Raw genomic sequence first — 16,802 nt, forward strand, 5'->3', positions numbered from 1 at the left:
AGATGGTTAGGTAGTCACACACCACACCCAAGGCATGTTTTACACACACATACACACACACACACACACACACACATACGCATGATAAGCAACAAAGAGATTGCCATCACACTTGGTCCATCACCTTGCAAATAGAATAGGAGAATTTCACACTTTTCATCAACAGTTTAAACATTTCTCATCTGAGCAGATCAGATGCGTGCAGTCAAATGTTATTTTAGGATTATCCACTACTTTTTTTCAGAAGATTGATCCTTCTTCTAATTAACAATTCTCAATTTCCAATCACCTTTCTGGTGCATCAAGATTATCGTGTTTTCCCAGGACACAACATTTTACTACTACTAAATATTAAATGCTATTGCTCAAGCTGCCCTGTGATACCTTATAGGGAAATGACTCTTTCAAAACATATGCTACACAGTTCTAGTTGTAAATGTCCAAATGTCTCTGTACATGCACAACATGACTCAATATTTTTAAGGATATGTGGCAAGAATTTCACTTGCACTTACAAGACTTTGGTACCTAGCCAGGGTGTTATTACAAAAGTCTCAAATTAGATTTTTTTTTTTTTCTCAATATTTCTCAGAAAGAGAAAAACAGGAACTCCCAGACTGATGGAAAGGAGCCCCTCCCTGCAGATAGAAGGTTTCATATGTGTCCTCATACATCTGTTGTTGCAGGTTTGAGTAGAAGGCCACAGTCACCCCGTGCCCTTGTTGTCATGCCTGGCACACTTGACTTCAGCAAACCTCCAACCATGCGCCAGCAGACCATAACCACATGTCATACGACAAAGGCAGTGTTACTGAGGCCACCCTCACTAGCATGATCACAAATATGAGCAAAACCAGAGCTTGTGGCTGAATGCTTTTGCGCTTCAGAGTAGAGTTATGATTGTTTAATTCATGCTTTCAGCAATGTGGGCTCTAATTGAATCACTGCACTATAATTATCATTTGTCAAATGCTGCAAAAGTTTGAGCGTGTGTGATCTGAAAAAAAGGCACAAAATGTTGCACATGGCAAAAAAATGTTTTGTTTGGTAATATGAAACATTTCAAGTGGGCGTTATCTGTCACTTTTTATCTATATCCATCGCGAATGAATTTTTTACACATTTTTCAAGTTTAGTCACCATGTCTCCATTCACGTGTATGACAAAGGTGTTCATGTAAATGCAGGAGCAGTGCAACGTAACTGTGAGACATTTGACCTACATTGTGTGTGAATGTAATGAAGCATATCAATTGTCAGCCTCCTACATAAAAACAAAGCAGCTAATTTCAAACTTCTCCTTTTTGTAATGTAAGATGTAAAAAAAAAAGCAGGTGTGCATTGATAATATCCATAGTAAAAGTGTTTATACAGCATTTACAGATGCTGCAGTAATTACAGTGCGTAGGGATGACAGGGTGGATGTTTTCTGCACATGAGATGAGGAAAATGAAAAATACTTTTTAAAGAAGTACACACTAAGCCACTGCAAATGTGAGGTGTTAACAACACCCATGACTGTTGAAAACGCCCTTACTCTGAAAGTTTAACATCAAACAGTAATGCAACCACAAAGTGCGTATTCAAAACCACATGCACAGAGGTTTTTGTTGTTTTTTTCACTAATAAGCACCAACCCTGTAAACTTTTACAGTAATGCAGCTAAACAAGATTGTGCCATGTAAGTCCAGTTAAACTAATGTTTGTCCGGTGATATCCACTTAGTTACTTACACCACTGTCTTTTATACTGGTTTATCGTGTTCAGGGTGAGGTTGACACATATTGCAGCATGCATTGGGAGCGAGGGATATCATGCAGAAGATTCACCAGGCTATCACAAGACTAAGACAACAACACATCCACACCACCCTTTTACTGTGAATCCTTGGAGTCTGGGAGGAAACTGATGACACATACACACAAAAGCACCAGACATGTTAACCAGAAAGGATTTGAACCCACCACCTCTCTCACCAACTCACTAAACTCAGTGTCTCTCGCTCATTTAGTGGTTGATCCAATGAAGCTCAACTTCACAGAATAAAGAACTAGACCACATGTGTATGTTCATGACATGTTTGGTAATTATTTCAGACTTCCTGTGATTTTAACAGGTGGGATTGTGTTATCAACACACGGCCATAAGGTTGACTGGGAGTGTACTAATGTAAGCCAGGTATTAATGATAGATAACATTTTGACCTATAACTAGGTCAGACTATGCCTTCAGAAATCTACAGGACAGTGACATGTGTCATCATTCAGACCTATAGTTTTCAGTTTTCCTGCTCCTCTCATGTACCTTCCCCTGCTAAACCTACGTGCACTACAGTTATCTGAAAATCACCACTAGCATGAGGCAGATACTTGGCAGCATGACCGAGCCTTACATGTGCATTATAGTTGATAAGGATAAGCCACAGTGGCTGACGAGGTAACTTCATTAGAGAGCTGGACCAATAATTGGTTCAACCACCCTCACTGAATAAATCCACTAATCCCAGCAACAGCCATGACATAGCAACCCTAACGAATCATGGCCCTTGATCTGTCACAAGCTAAAGAAGCATGGTAACAAACTGAATTTGTGTGTGAGTGCAGAGTGCAAACTCAACATTTGGATGAGACCAGAGCTTTTCTTAGCATCTAGTACACTCTTGTAATAGAGACTATTACAGAGGTTTTCATTGCCTTCCAAGCTTTCAAAACAGATTAGCACTTCTCTAAAGAGAGGTAAAGAGTTAATTATCATCCTTGATTGTAAATAAAGACCTGCAGACTGTTTCTGTGGGATATCCCACCCCAGAAATGTTTACACATAGTATAAACAAAGAAATTGCCAACACCCTAACTAATTATTGTTAAACACAGCCACTTGAATAATTAGTAAAATAAAAAATATTTTAAGGATTTAAGGAGATTTAGGGAAACCATCTCCCTCACTGTTGTGATTCTTTCACATCACCCTTCAATGCATATTATGGGCAAACAGCATTTAATATCAGAACTGTGTAAAAATATGTGATTATGTACAATGTGTTGAAGCGGCTGCATCACTGCCTGGTTCGGGAACTGCACCGTTTCGGATCGCAAGGCCCTACAGCGGATAGTGAGGACAGCTGAGAAGATCATTGGAGTCTCTCTCCCCTCCATCACGGACATTTACACAACACGCTGCACCCGCAAAGCTACCTGCATTGTGGATGACCCCACGCACCCCTCACACCCAATCTTCACACTTCTGCCATCAGGGAAGAGGTTCCGGAGCATTTGGGCCCTCACAACCAGACTGTTGAACAGCTTCTTTCCTCAAGCCATCAGGCTCCTCAACACACACACAAAAAACTGAACTGAGCACACACATACACACACACACACACACACACACTGGATTTGACATGTTCAACTTGCTGTTCTTGCACATAATTTCCACCATCGTTTTTATAGTACCTCGGATGTAAATTGTACATTTCAGCTACTGGTCGCTGCTGTTTTGTGTTTTGTGTTCTGTTTTTGCACTGTCTTCAGACGTCTGTCTGCACTTTCTCTTTGTGTTATTGCACTGTTTGCACCAGGTTGCACAGGATGCACTTTATGTGGCTAGGACAACTTAGCAGTCCTCAGCCCCATGTTCTGTCTTGTTAATGTCTTATGTAGCACCATGGTTCTGGAGAAACATTGTCTCTTTTCACTATGTACTGCTTCAGCTATATGTGGTTGGAATGACAATAAAGCTTCTTGACTCTTGACTATAAAAATGGTGCCCAAAGACACAAAAAGACAATAAGATAGGCCAAATGAAGTTTTAATCTCATTGTTGAGAGATAAAAGAGTTTTTTTTTATTTAAGTGACATCATCTGATCATTTATTCAACTTAAGAAAGAATTAGTTTTGACATGGTTCTTTGAAGTAAAGACGAATTACTTGCATAATGTAAAGCAGTCAACATCTAGTGGCCACAAAGCAGCATTACAGTCACTTTGTTGTCTTTTGGGCAATGGTGCAAACTGGAAGACACTAAAAAGCTTCTTGGAATTATGAGAATTATGAGAAATGATGAGAGAAATTGTTTACACCCTTAGATAATTATAATTATGTTTCATAGAGATGACTGAAATAATGAAGTCACAAGTCTTTGAGAACACAATTGTATATTTATCTGTAGAATAGGACACCACTGGAAATGTTTCACAAAATGTTGTTTCTTTTAGTTTTGATGTTTTTAAAGACATTTGTACAATCTCTAATGAAATTAGACAAATGAGCCTTTTTTTCAAATGTTAATAAACTTTTGGTATTAATTGACTTAAAAGCAGTAATTGTGACATGTGCACATGTTGTCACTAGAGTTAAGTGTTTAGTCAAGTGTAATTGTTTTTATAGGATACTGAGCATTGTGTAGCAAGCCAACATTACACAGATAAAGATAAGAATAGATCCCACTACAGCACATTCTTATTGCAAATGTCATGTAGTCAGTCAAGAAAATGAAAATGAAAAGAAGCTAGAGAGCAAGACAATGAACCAAAGCATGCCTCAAAATTCACCATGACCTACTTTAAGAAACGCAAGCTCAAGCTTTTGGAGTCCCTCCCTTGCAGTCCCTGACCATCACTGAACCTCTGTGCATAGATTTTAAACATGTTGTGAATGCATGTCGGCCTAAACATGACTGAGTGGGTAATTAAAGACTGGCCCTTGTTGGCTGTCTGTTTGCAAGCAGTCATGTATTCAAAGTGGGGATTATGCACAAGAAAACCTGCTGACATAGTAACTAAGTAGTACCCAGACCTTTGCATATGCACCAATTACTGGTTTTTATTGACAGTTTTAATAGTATCTATACAGTAGCAGAACATGGGTTGTGCATTAATGTGAGTGGGAGAAGGCGTTATGTGTGAACAGGATAGGACATGTCAGAAAGCTGTTGTTGGTTCTCTGAAATTTGATCTCTCTAATAGGAACCTAATAACTTAGAACTGTTGATATAGTCGTCACCACAATCTTCTTTTCAGTGATGTCACTATTAGGACAGTGTTAGAGTATTGGTGGAGTAATGTTGATAACAACAGCAAAATTTGATAATAAAAATATGACTAGATATATTCTGTAGGAAAAATCACCTTTATTGAAATGACTTAGTTGTCTGAAATAGTAATTCTGAGTAGTCTGTACTACATCAAGTGTAAGTGTAAGTTTGTCTAACGCAGCTATTAGTGTACTACACAAAATAAGCTTTTGTTCGTATAAAATACAATTACTAATTCTTGTTACTTAACGTTTTTAAGGCAATCAGTTGTTTTTTTTTCCTATTTTAACAGTAAAAATGCATGTCTCTAAACAATAAGTAGGTGGTTTAGGTAGGTATGAATACACTGAGCCAAACCTATTATATTCTAAAACAATAGATTAGGCGAGTGTGTGATTCCCACACTCACATTATGAAAATCATAATGAATGTTTGTTCACTGTAAAAGATGAAAAACAACCTGTATGACTGTGACAGGTGTGACAAAACATATGAAAACACCACAGCCTATTAAACAATTAATAGTTATGTTGCATTATTCATTATTATTTATTAAGATTCATTTCAGAATTACATGTCATCAGTTCTCTTTCTGCTAAAGGTTCTCCATTGATTTATAATCCAATCTACAATCATGCAGGTACATAAATGCATATTTATATATAACCTGTGAATGCATGTAGTTGCTCTACAGAATAAAATTGTGTTGTTTTGTTGTTTTTTTCTGTTGTTTTTGGAGCTCTTCCAAAACTCCCTTTGCACTATTTAAAACCAGAAATGATGACTTGGCATTGTAGTGTGTACAGGGGAAACAGAGCTGTGTAGAAATGCTATTCTCAGTGATCGAACAGGTGCAGAGATAGTAGCAGTTTCACATAATTTCATTTGATTTCATTTCTCTTGATCGAAAAAGAAATATATTTTACTTTCTGCTTGTTTTTGACAAAACGTCCCTCTGAATGTGTTGCGCTTCCTGTCCACCGCGCATGCTCCGTAGGAGGAAAGGCCCCCTGCTGGCGCTGCTGTCCCCTGTGCCTCCACCGACACCGTAATCCTGCAGATGGGGCTATTCTTCAACAATTGCCCCAGAGCAACAGGGTGCCTTCATTGTATTCAATCTTGTGCCTTTTCCTCAACTTTTTTTTTTTTTTCGCCGCTCAGTCTGCTGCAGTTATTTGGAGCAAAGAGAAAGGAAGTAGCGGCTGGCTAGCTTGTTAGCCGGTCTCAAATCAAACCGTTTGTGAGGAAGGAGTGAGCTCCGAGCACAGTTGAAGTCAGAGACCACTTTACTGTGTTTAACAGACGTGTTTGAGGAGGAGTCGGCTTTTTGTCGGCTTAGTCGTTTTATTTTTTTTCCGCCTGGCTTTCAAACCTAACTCTGAGCTTTGTCTGTGAGGGACTCCAGCGGTGTTAGCTTGCTAACTTACAGCTCCTGTCTTCGCCTTTTTGTTTAGCAGTTGTTTCAATCTCGGGGAATGAAGTAAAGGATTAAACCAAGACAATGAGAAAACCAGCCGGGAAAGGTACGTTTAATAACCAACCTTACTGTTTGTTTGAGCTGTGGCTTCGTACGAGCTGTTTTCTACAATAATAACCATGTTGAAACATTTTAGATTATTGTTGATATGTGTTTCAGTGTTCAGTTTATTCATAGGGTTATTATAGGAAGTTGGCTACTCAATGTATCTGCGTTTAATGTTAAAACTCCCCTAGCTGGAAGTTAATGTCCCATTTTGAGACCAAATGGAGGTGTTAGGTAACTTCCCCAGTCTTCCTGGCTGACTGTAGTTAATGATAATAGCTGATAACAGTATGTCGCCTGTGCGGTGAGTGACACAACCCACTGTGTGAATGAGTTGACTTGTTGCAGTGCACTGTCCTCAGGCCTGGTGCATAATGTGACTAACCTACATGTATCTATGGGTTTTTTTGTTGTGTTGGAGTCAACAAGGCTCACTTAAGAGTCCCTTGGACGCCCAAAATAGCTTCACAGTGTTTGGTTTGGTGCAGCAGACTCTTGAATCCTCATCATAAATCCATCCAGAATTATCCAGAGAGGGATAACTTACTGCTCATCCAAATGAGCAGTGTATTATAACTGTTATTATGTGCCCTTCAATTTATGGCTGAGTGTAGCCATGATTGTAGTAGTAAAATATTGCTGCATTTTACTACTACAATCATGGCTGCACTCAGACAATGAAGCACTACTAATTGTTATTGTGATATGTGTTGTGTGTAACTCTCATTATGATATCATAAAATTGTTTAAAGACAGTTTTCCCCCCCCTACACTTCACTTGACAACTGTTTTGCAAGTAAGTGACATCTTTCTGAATTTGTTTGAATGTCTAGCTTAGTAATATCAGCAGCAACTGCCCCTACCTACTTTTCCTGGCATTGTACTGTAGCGTTAACCCACCCACCCACCCTTGGTAAACGTCTCTAATAATGTGAAAGTACTGTCACCTCATCAGTTCAGAGGTCAGGACATAGGATGCAGGCATATGGTTTAATTTGTATTTATAAGAATATTCACAAATGTATTAGAAATCACCTGTAAAATAATCACACTTGCATCCTCCATATAGTAGCTCATTGGCCATTTATTAACAAAGAGCTTCCACACATGCAGGACTAAGGTCTCGCTACTCTGCTAACATCAGGTGATGGAAAAAAATCATCATATATTGGAACCTTTAGCTTACGAGCATATTGAGTTCACTTGGAAGTTTCCATTCCTCTAATTGACTCTGGTGTAAATGCAGTTGTGTTCTTCCAGTGCGTAGTATAATGCATTTGCAGTCGTGTCACATTGGAAGCTCCATGGCTCTAACAGCCACGTGTTGTGATCCAGGGCTTCAGGAATTGATTGAAATAAGCTGTCAGACGAAAGAGTGGAAAATAAAAAAAAATCGTCTACTGGGTGGTTTAGGGCTGTACACAGTGGTACAGTCTGTTGTTATCAGTAGTTCCTGCATAACATGCAAAGGTGGTGCATCAACTTGTAGTTTCATTGTAGATTTATGAGCAAATTATGTGTTTGCTAGCTTTTTTTATAATGGACACATGTTGAAGTTGTATGCCACAACATGTAGTAATAGGTGTTTTGAACTTAGGCGATTTCAATGTCAACATCAAGCTCCTGTAAGCTTGGCTGTATATGTCCTACCAGCATGCTGTCGATCAAGCCACAGCATATTCAGAACAATCTAGATCACCATCTGTCATATTCAGAATCTAATTAACATCCTAATCACTTGGCAGAAGCTTGAGAGTCAAACCTCGATTTATTAAAATGCTTTCTGTCTCAAAATTTAAATTACACACACTCTTTTGCAATTCTTATATTTTATAATGCACTATAAAATGGCATCCGAACTGGAGCTGTAATGTTAAGCAAATTGTTTTTTTTTTTCCCCTCACTAAACTGATCTCTCCTAGTATGTTCTTATGATTGCAAACAGAAACCCCCTGAAATTATGTTGCAACGAACCCCATTTTATTTTCCCTGAAAATGCTTTTAAAAGCTCAGACAGTACACAGAATGGGTCTCAGCTGTCTTTGAAAGGAAAGGGCCATATGGCCTCCTTCTAATGGGTTGGTACTCTGCAAGCCCTGCTGCAGAGCTGACAGTGGTTGAGAACAAGAAGGGGGAGGGGGAAGGAAGACCAATTACATCTCCAGCTCAATCTCCAGTTGTAATTGGTCTGCATATCCTAGTGGATGTAATTGTGTGAAACTGGGTATGGAAGATAATTGCCTCAATCATAGCTGTGCCAAATGTTCTCAGAGGAGAGATTTGAGGCTTTACCACACCAGATCCTCATATTCAGCTTCATTTTTTATTTTCAACCCATAAATCTTACCTAGTGTGTTATTAAATATTAATTTCCTCACAGATAGTGTGTGTTACTGTTATCTCGTTTAAGCTTTGTGTGCTTCACATTTCCACAGAGTGATTGGTGTTATCTGTAAAAACCGTGTCCTGCTCACTGTAATATGCCAGTGTTTGTAATAAATTTAAGTTTGTTTCTGTTTTGGATCATTGACCTGAACCACATTAGAGGAACTGCTGTTGTTTCCTATTACGACAGTTTCAGAGCAAGCTGCTTTGTGCTGTAACACAACTACAGCCAGCAAGATACTGTAGTTTATGAAAATGTAAAGATGTTTTAAAGGCAACATCATGAAAGTACACAGAGGAGAGTGGTTGGCTTGGCTTTACCTTGATGTCATGACAAATGTTGTGGTTGTAGATGTCTTGTGATCCACATATAAGAACTTTATTTTTAACTAATGACTTAACGGGTGTGGGCGCTGTTTTTGCATTGTGGATAGCATAAGCCAATTTGCAGAGGTTGCAGTGGTTCAGTCAACATGTGTGTTTTGAGTTTTCAGTTTCAGATGTGTTGTGGGTTTCTACACTTGCTCGCAAACTCAGTTTAGTTTCTCACAACTGCTGATGAATTTTGATAAAGGAGGGAAATAAGGTCAAACTGACAGCTGTGAAAAATGCTAATTTAGTCAGCCTTCAACCCCACTGTTTTCCTAATATGTGTAAAATCTTCATCTTCTGCAGGTTTTTGTTTTGCATTATCATGTTTCAAAAAATAGGTGCATTATTTTGTCTGTTTGCTTAGTTCAAAGAAAAGCTGTAGCACGTTCCTGTGAGTCCACCATCAAACTGCTTTAGGCTAAAGTGTTCCTCATTTTATGTTTTGCTTCAGAATGTGACTAATTTAGGCCTCTGACAGAACAAGGACAGAAGAAAAGGCCAAGCTATGGTGTGCAGCTGCAGCACAATGCCTCCTTATGACTTATTCTGCAGCATGTGAGCGAGGTGATGTAAGCTACCTGTGGAATGACGCAGACACCTGCAGTCCCATGGCCCTGCAGAACAGACTCAGTAGGTCAGATAGACCGCTAGCCTAACTATGTTGACGCAAACCCAATTTTAACCAGTAGACAAATTATGTTTAGGTTTTCTTTCAGTGGCAAACTGAATTCAACAGATCAGTATTATTTTGTCAATTTGTTGTTTAAAGGAGAAAGAATGCATTGCTGAATACACACAAATTACATAATGACTAAAATGTGATAACTGTAGGCGTTGGCAAGCTGAGGATCCTCTATCTTATCAGTCTTAAAAATGTGCACATCTCAGATTATTTAAGAGATTGTGTCTTACTCTTATTTTGCAAACTTCACATGGCAACTTTTGGATCTGCACTATGTTAACAAACTATTAAAATGATATAGCCTAATATATAGCTGTGCTTATTGGACAAGGTACTTGCTCCTTTGGCTCGATCTAGATTACAGTACAGTATAATTCAGATTGTGGATTATTAAAGTTTATGGCTGATTTAAATGGGCTGGTGGGATGATTCCTATCAAGTTTACCTTTACATTCATAAAGCAATATAGGTAGCTGCCTGAAGGCAAAATGAGGGATGACTGGAAAGAAGATTACAAAGGTATAATAACTGCATGTGTGTGTAATATCGGGATTGTCAACACTCTAAGTGACAGATATTCTCTACGGTCCGTCTTACTGTGGTGAAAGGGAGAAAAATAGGCCTAGTGCTTCATAGCAAAAAGCGCCTAACTGAGTTCTGCAGTGTGGATTTGCATGAACTGTATTAAGAGAGACTGGACCAGATGGTGAACGCAAGCAAAGGAAAGTTACTGCGTGAGCACAGCAGTCTGTATGAGTAGAGAAGGAGAGGCAAGGAGAGAGAGAGCTGGGGTTTTAAAGTCATCAATTCCACAAACTCCTTGGTAACTTGGCAAGCTAGATTTATGGGCTTTATAAATAGACCCAGCTATAATGATAGGGTATAAGTGAGGAAAAAACTTAGTAGGAATGGCCTACTTAGAGTGCATTTGTTTGTTTTGCCTTAGTTTTCACTCAGCCGATGTGTTCGTTGCATCATACAAACACATCATGTCAAGATTTGGAATCAAAGCTTGATTGTGATTATTATACAAATCTGCATATTTAAATTATGATTACAGGCGCATGAATAAGCCAAGCTGAAGTTTTAACTGAAAGATTTTCCACATTGAAATGAAAACAGGTATGTCAGCATCATAAAATGATGTTTTAATCAATTTCAGGCAGTTTGACCACCAACATTTAATCATGGGTATCTGGGTTAAAAGCCGCATTTCTTTATTGTCAGCCATTGTTTTGTTTGGTAACCCTTAGCATGATTTTTACTTGGCTTTCATCACATTTAAATGTATGGATTGTAAAGTGAGAGATACCAACAACTGCCCAGCTATTTTAGAAGCTGGGTTTGGGGGTAGGGAACCAGACAGATAAACTGATAAGTATCTGTCATTGTTTTTGCCCAAATGCTTTCCCATCAGTTCTTTCTACAGTTGTATGAAACAACAGAAATTAGTCATAAAAGATTTGTGGTGTATTTCTTACACCCAAACAAACCCTCACAACCCTCACCTGTCTCATCTTACCTGCTTTACTGTAGCCAAACCATCAAGTCCCACCGTTGCCATGTTTAACTGACTGTGAACTGCTGAATTGATATGGGTAGTACAGGCAGCTTTTAGTATGTTTACTTATTAAAATAGACTACACTTACACCTCTCAATATACTGTGTAGACATATACAGAGGAGGAAAGAGATTTAAGAGTCAAGCTGAAGGATCTTTAAAGTCCTGCAGGCTTTAAAGGCGTAGGTACAGTGGCACACATTCGTTGGACTTGTTTACATTTTGGGTAAATGGTTATATAAAAATCTAAGGAAATAGCTTCATTTCTTACTCACTCCTTTTGAAATGATGTAAGAAAAAAATGAGTAATTGCAGCCAGACAAGGGCGGTAGAGGTGACAAACCTTTCCCATTACATTTGCCAGTACAGAGGCAAGCCAATGTGTAACAGAGAACACTGGATGGCATGGTTTCGGACTAGTGAATATTAAGTTCAGATACTACCATATGAAGCACATGAGGTTTGTATCTGTAATTAGTTTTGGTGTATGTCTTAAGTTAGTTTGTCTAAAAGGTGCTTCAAATCTGTGAGTCAAGTTATAATATATCACATTCATTGAACAGAGTATTGTGTTTAGTATACTTTAATCGTTATTTCGTTGGTTTACGTTGGATTAGATTAGTTGTGTTCATAGAAACATAGCAATTAATGCTACATTCGATGTCATAACGAGCTGCCCTGGATAACTCTGTGACCAGTCTTCCTTTTTTTGCGAAACAAAATGCTGTTATTGGGATGTTGGCCTTTGACATACATTTTCAGTCCAAGGATATCACAAAGTAATACAAAGCTTGTGTTTTGGGCACTCTTTGTTCAGCATTAGGACTGTCCTAGTGTGCTGACTTTAGTTTGATCTCACCACCAGATTCCTGAAGGGCTGCAGAGAGTGGCAAGGGAAGTGAAACTGAAAAATCAAAGCATAAAAGAGTATAGACAAGGGAGGCACATACTGAGAAAGAGATGGAAAGAAAGAGACTAGCTGGTGGTAGAAGGAGAAACATGGAGCAGAAACAGTAGACCTTGGCTTTGTGCTCTCTGTTGGCTGAGCTCTGCTCATTTCTGTTTGTTTTTGCTCTATTTTTACCACGCAGTCTGACTCTGGTCACTGATGAATGACTCCATATGTAAGTTACATTTCATTCGAGAGAAATCACTCAGGATGTCTGGCTCAGGTGGGAGGGAGTGTTAAGAGACATGATTTGATCTGTATAAAATAAAAGAAAAAGTTGTGCCATTTGGAAAATAGATTTTCTTTCTTTTTCTTTTTTTCTTTACATTTGCTTTTTAATAGTGTTTATTTCTCATTTCACAGTATAGGTTTGGTTCTTTTCTCATGCGGTCTACACCACTAGGAAGGCCACAACAAAGTGGTCTTCCTAGTGGTCGTCCTAGGTCTAAATGGTGGAACATTATCCCTTATAAGATGCTTATCATTCAAATGTTGGTGTGTGAATGCCGGCCAGGCCACCCAGACATCATCAGAACACACTGCAGGGAAGATTATTTAGATGGATTATCTGTACTGTATCTGCCCTACCTACAGTATAATATACATGTTAAAAGATACTTTTTCTTTTGTTACTGTGTACTTAGACATTGTGCAGTTTTTTTTGTCCAACATTTAATTTTAAGCTGAGGTCAATAAATGTTCTATGAGTAATGTTATTATCATTAAGATGTTTCTCACGGTGCTGACATTGCTTTGAGCCACCCATGTGTTAGTCAGTAACCTGTGTTGATGTCTTTATCTTTGGGGTTGTACCCAACTGTTTTGTTTTACGTGTTTTTTTTTTTTTTTTGCCCTTAAGGAACAAGTGTGCGTCGGTGTATATGTGTGATGTGTGTCACTAGTGGCATTGGTAAGGGGTTTTTAGAAATGAACTTGATGCTGTGCAGGGACTATTCTGGTGCTACAATGGAGTCATGTGTTTGGGAAGTGTTTTTAGAGCATGGTAACCCACATGAGTTAGCGTGTACAATAATCCCCTCTGTCTGCCTCTTTTCCTTCACTTCCTTTTCTCTTCTTCCGGATTTCTGCCTGCAGCTGCCCCACATCTCCAGACGGTATACTGTATTTTTTGTTGTTTGTGCATGTAGTTTATCAGGCTGAATGGGAAGGAAGTGTTTCCGTAACTGGAGACCATGCTGAGTAGCTTGATCTAATGTCAAATGCAACTGAAGCACATTGTGCAAATATTTGCATTTATTCAGAATGATCCTCTTTATTTTAAGAGGAGCGCATATCTTCAGAGAGTCACATAACACGATCAGTTCAGTTCAACCCAGTACCAGTACAGTAGCCATTGATCCAAAGAAAATTCAAACATGAGCATAAATTATTCTTTCCACAAGCAAAGTAAAATGTGAGGGATTTAGCAGTGGCTTCCCATTTACCTAATCAAATAACTCAGAAACACTGTTACAAGATTAGATAAAAAAATGCTTTTACATGAAACAGCCTTCTTGTAAAAGTCACTGCTCTTGACCACACCTCAGTTAAATCTCTTAAATCTTTGTTGTACAAAGTAGTCCATCTCAAATCTTATAAAAAAAAAAAAAAACACATTTAGTTTTTTGGAAAGTTAGAAGCTTTAACTCTGTAGCAAAATTGTGTGCAAACCCCTACATTTGTATAATATCCAAGAAGGCAAGTGTCCTAAATGTTTCACTTGAATGTATTTATCAAGCACTGCTCTTAACTGGTTGATTACTTCAACATAACTTGTCCAGAAAACTGTCTGGACACATCCCCCCGCGTCACCGCCAATCAGCGTTGAATTCCAAAACAGCCAATCAGACGGAGGAGAAATTTCTGGGTTACATTAAATCCGACATGCTGTGGCCTCACTGGTCTGGTGTATTTCATGTGGATGCTGCTGCTTTGAATCAGAGGTTTCAGCTCATCACACTAATTGAAAACATACCTTTCTCTTTCCTATCTTGGTTTCTGTGAGTTGTTTTATCCTTGTATTAACTTCTGGATGAAAGAACCTCGGTACTTGAGTCTGTGCAAGGCAGAGGTTGGGATACAGTTTAGGGAGAATTTGAGTATGCATTTGTATATGAGCTTCACTTTGCTGTGTTTCAGCTCTCTGCTACAGGTTTGCAGAGGTTTGTTGAAATAGAAAGCATTCAGTCACTTGTGGTGTATTCAAATCAGTTTTTTGGTGGCCTTTCTACTCTGCTTACTGGGACTGACTGGGTGAGGGGATAGTAAAGGGGCAAAATATGGAAATCAAAAACACGAGTCCATGGGTTTTATGGTAAGCAGAGTTCCTTCAAGACTGAGCTTCTCCTCCACTCTCCAGTGTGGCTTGGCATCTGGACTGAGTTAGAGCAGCAGTGCCAAATGTTTGATACTGGGGAGCAGAAGGGGGTAACCAGTGGGGGGTCAATGCAGGAGGCATTGGAGGGTAGTGTGTTTTTCTTTTCTTTTTTGTTGTTGTGAAGGACAGTGATATAACATGAGGGTATGAGGTACACTTAAGGAAGCAGTTAAAACACAGTGGAACAGTGGAGGCAGGCAGGCAAGGAGTCATGGGGGAGTGTAAGGCTGTACCTGGGGCGCTTGGATTGCTGACCTGCTGTGAAATGTACATAAAGTAGGAGTTCATAAAGCTGTGGTTGAAACTAATGTTGGATTGAATGGGCTGACACGTGTAGCTCTTGGAGCAGCGGTACAACCATGATTTCAAGCTACTTTAAATTAGGTTGTGCAGTGTGTTTGTGGTCAGCCTGAGCTCTTGATGTTCACCACTTTCACTTGACTTTGAACGATCTGTGAGACTCTGGGTCACATCCAGCTTCGAGGGATGTCAAATAAAAAAGCAGCCCGCTTCGGTTTGTCAATACATGACTCAGACACATGATATTGGGAGTGGCAGATCAATGCTGTGCACTCAGATGACCATGTTGTAATTGATTAGCATTGCCCATCACATTTATTGAAATTTGCTGTGACAGAAAGCTGGCTAGCTGGAGTTTAGTTATGGTTTGCAAAGCTAAACAGTCAGTGCTATTGTGGAAATATCAAATGGTACTCTCCAGTTTGGTCTAGTTTTCTCTGCTCTTTTATGTTCTGCGCCTGCTTGCTTATTTGTGGCAGAAGAATTTTCACCATGAACTTGACAACATTATTGAATTAATACTAGTAACGGGTCTAAGACAGGATCCCTGTAGCTCTTCTCTTCTTTATTCAGACAGAGGCAGCAGATGCTGCTCAGCTCTGGTTTTATTGTTTGTTGCTGACCAGGCTAGGAGCTGACTTAAAGATGGGGGAGGAGATTAGCCTTTAGTGCTTTTTTTTTCTTCTTCTTTTACCTTCACCCTCTCTCCACAGTTCTCTCTATGTCTGTGTTTGTCTTACTGAGCCCACTTGGTGTCTGCTGGATGAGTTAATTCCCTGATTGAGGTTTTGGTCCCTTTGAAACAAAAGCCTGCATCTTTGAATAGGCCACATGGCTCTAGTGGGAGGGCTCTGATCCATTCACAGCCATTTTGGGTGCATCTGCACTTCCTACAGCGTCAGCCCTGAGGCTGATTTACCACCACTCAGAAGCAAAAAGAACAACCTCTCCCTATATCACACAAGAGCTGAAAAAGTTTATGAATCCCCAAGAGAACAGACACACACACACACACATAAGCCAGAAGACTCCAATAGTACACAAATATAGACATACACACAGTGAGTCTCTGCCTCCCTTCTGCTTCTTCTCATTGTGCCCAGAGGACAATACAGCCAGCTTTGGCAATGAGCCAGCTCCTCTCATCTCCATTAGGTCACACAGAGAGGTTTAGCGGTGATGGATACTTCAGTGGCCCCAGCTCCACTTTCCCTGGGGACGGAAAAGAGCTTGGTCTACAGCGTTGCAGCCAGGCACACAGATTGTACCCTAGAGGGAGTGTAGGTGGACATGAAGATTTTGAAATGTTTGAAATTCATTGTAAAACAGAATGATTACTTTTAACTTGAACACAGATGTTTGAACGGTTAACCTCCTCATTCCCACAGGGCTTTCAACTGCTTCGTCATTACAAGCACATGTTGCTGGCACAAGTACAGTCTGAAAGCTATTTTAATTCAGATCTCAAGATTTTTATACATATCACAATTATAAAACAGTCATCGTTTAAAAGTAAAACAACGTGGAACTTGCTAAGCTAGAAAACAGTTTTATCTTCCCTTTATTAAACAAGCCAGCACTAAGTCCTTTGCTATAGTTTCACAATAACAGGTCTCTAGCAAG

At 39.3% G+C, this 16,802-nt stretch overlaps 1 protein-coding gene across 6 annotated transcripts in view; it reads left to right on the top strand.

The window, feature by feature from the left end:
- The first annotated feature begins 6,197 nt into the window (after positions 1–6,197).
- Positions 6,198–16,802, top strand: part of LOC113151717 (unconventional myosin-IXb) — a 49,560-nt gene continuing 38,955 nt past the window's right edge. For all 6 annotated transcript variants that reach the window (XM_026344614.1, XM_026344622.1, XM_026344638.1 and 3 more), the window contains exon 1: positions 6,198–6,554. The gene's annotated coding sequence lies outside the window, so the exon portion shown is untranslated. The remainder of the gene's footprint in view (positions 6,555–16,802) is intronic.

The sequence above is a fragment of the Anabas testudineus genome, chromosome 4 (genome assembly GCF_900324465.2).
Source record: "Anabas testudineus chromosome 4, fAnaTes1.2, whole genome shotgun sequence".
Classification (NCBI taxonomy): Eukaryota; Metazoa; Chordata; class Actinopteri; order Anabantiformes; family Anabantidae; genus Anabas; species Anabas testudineus.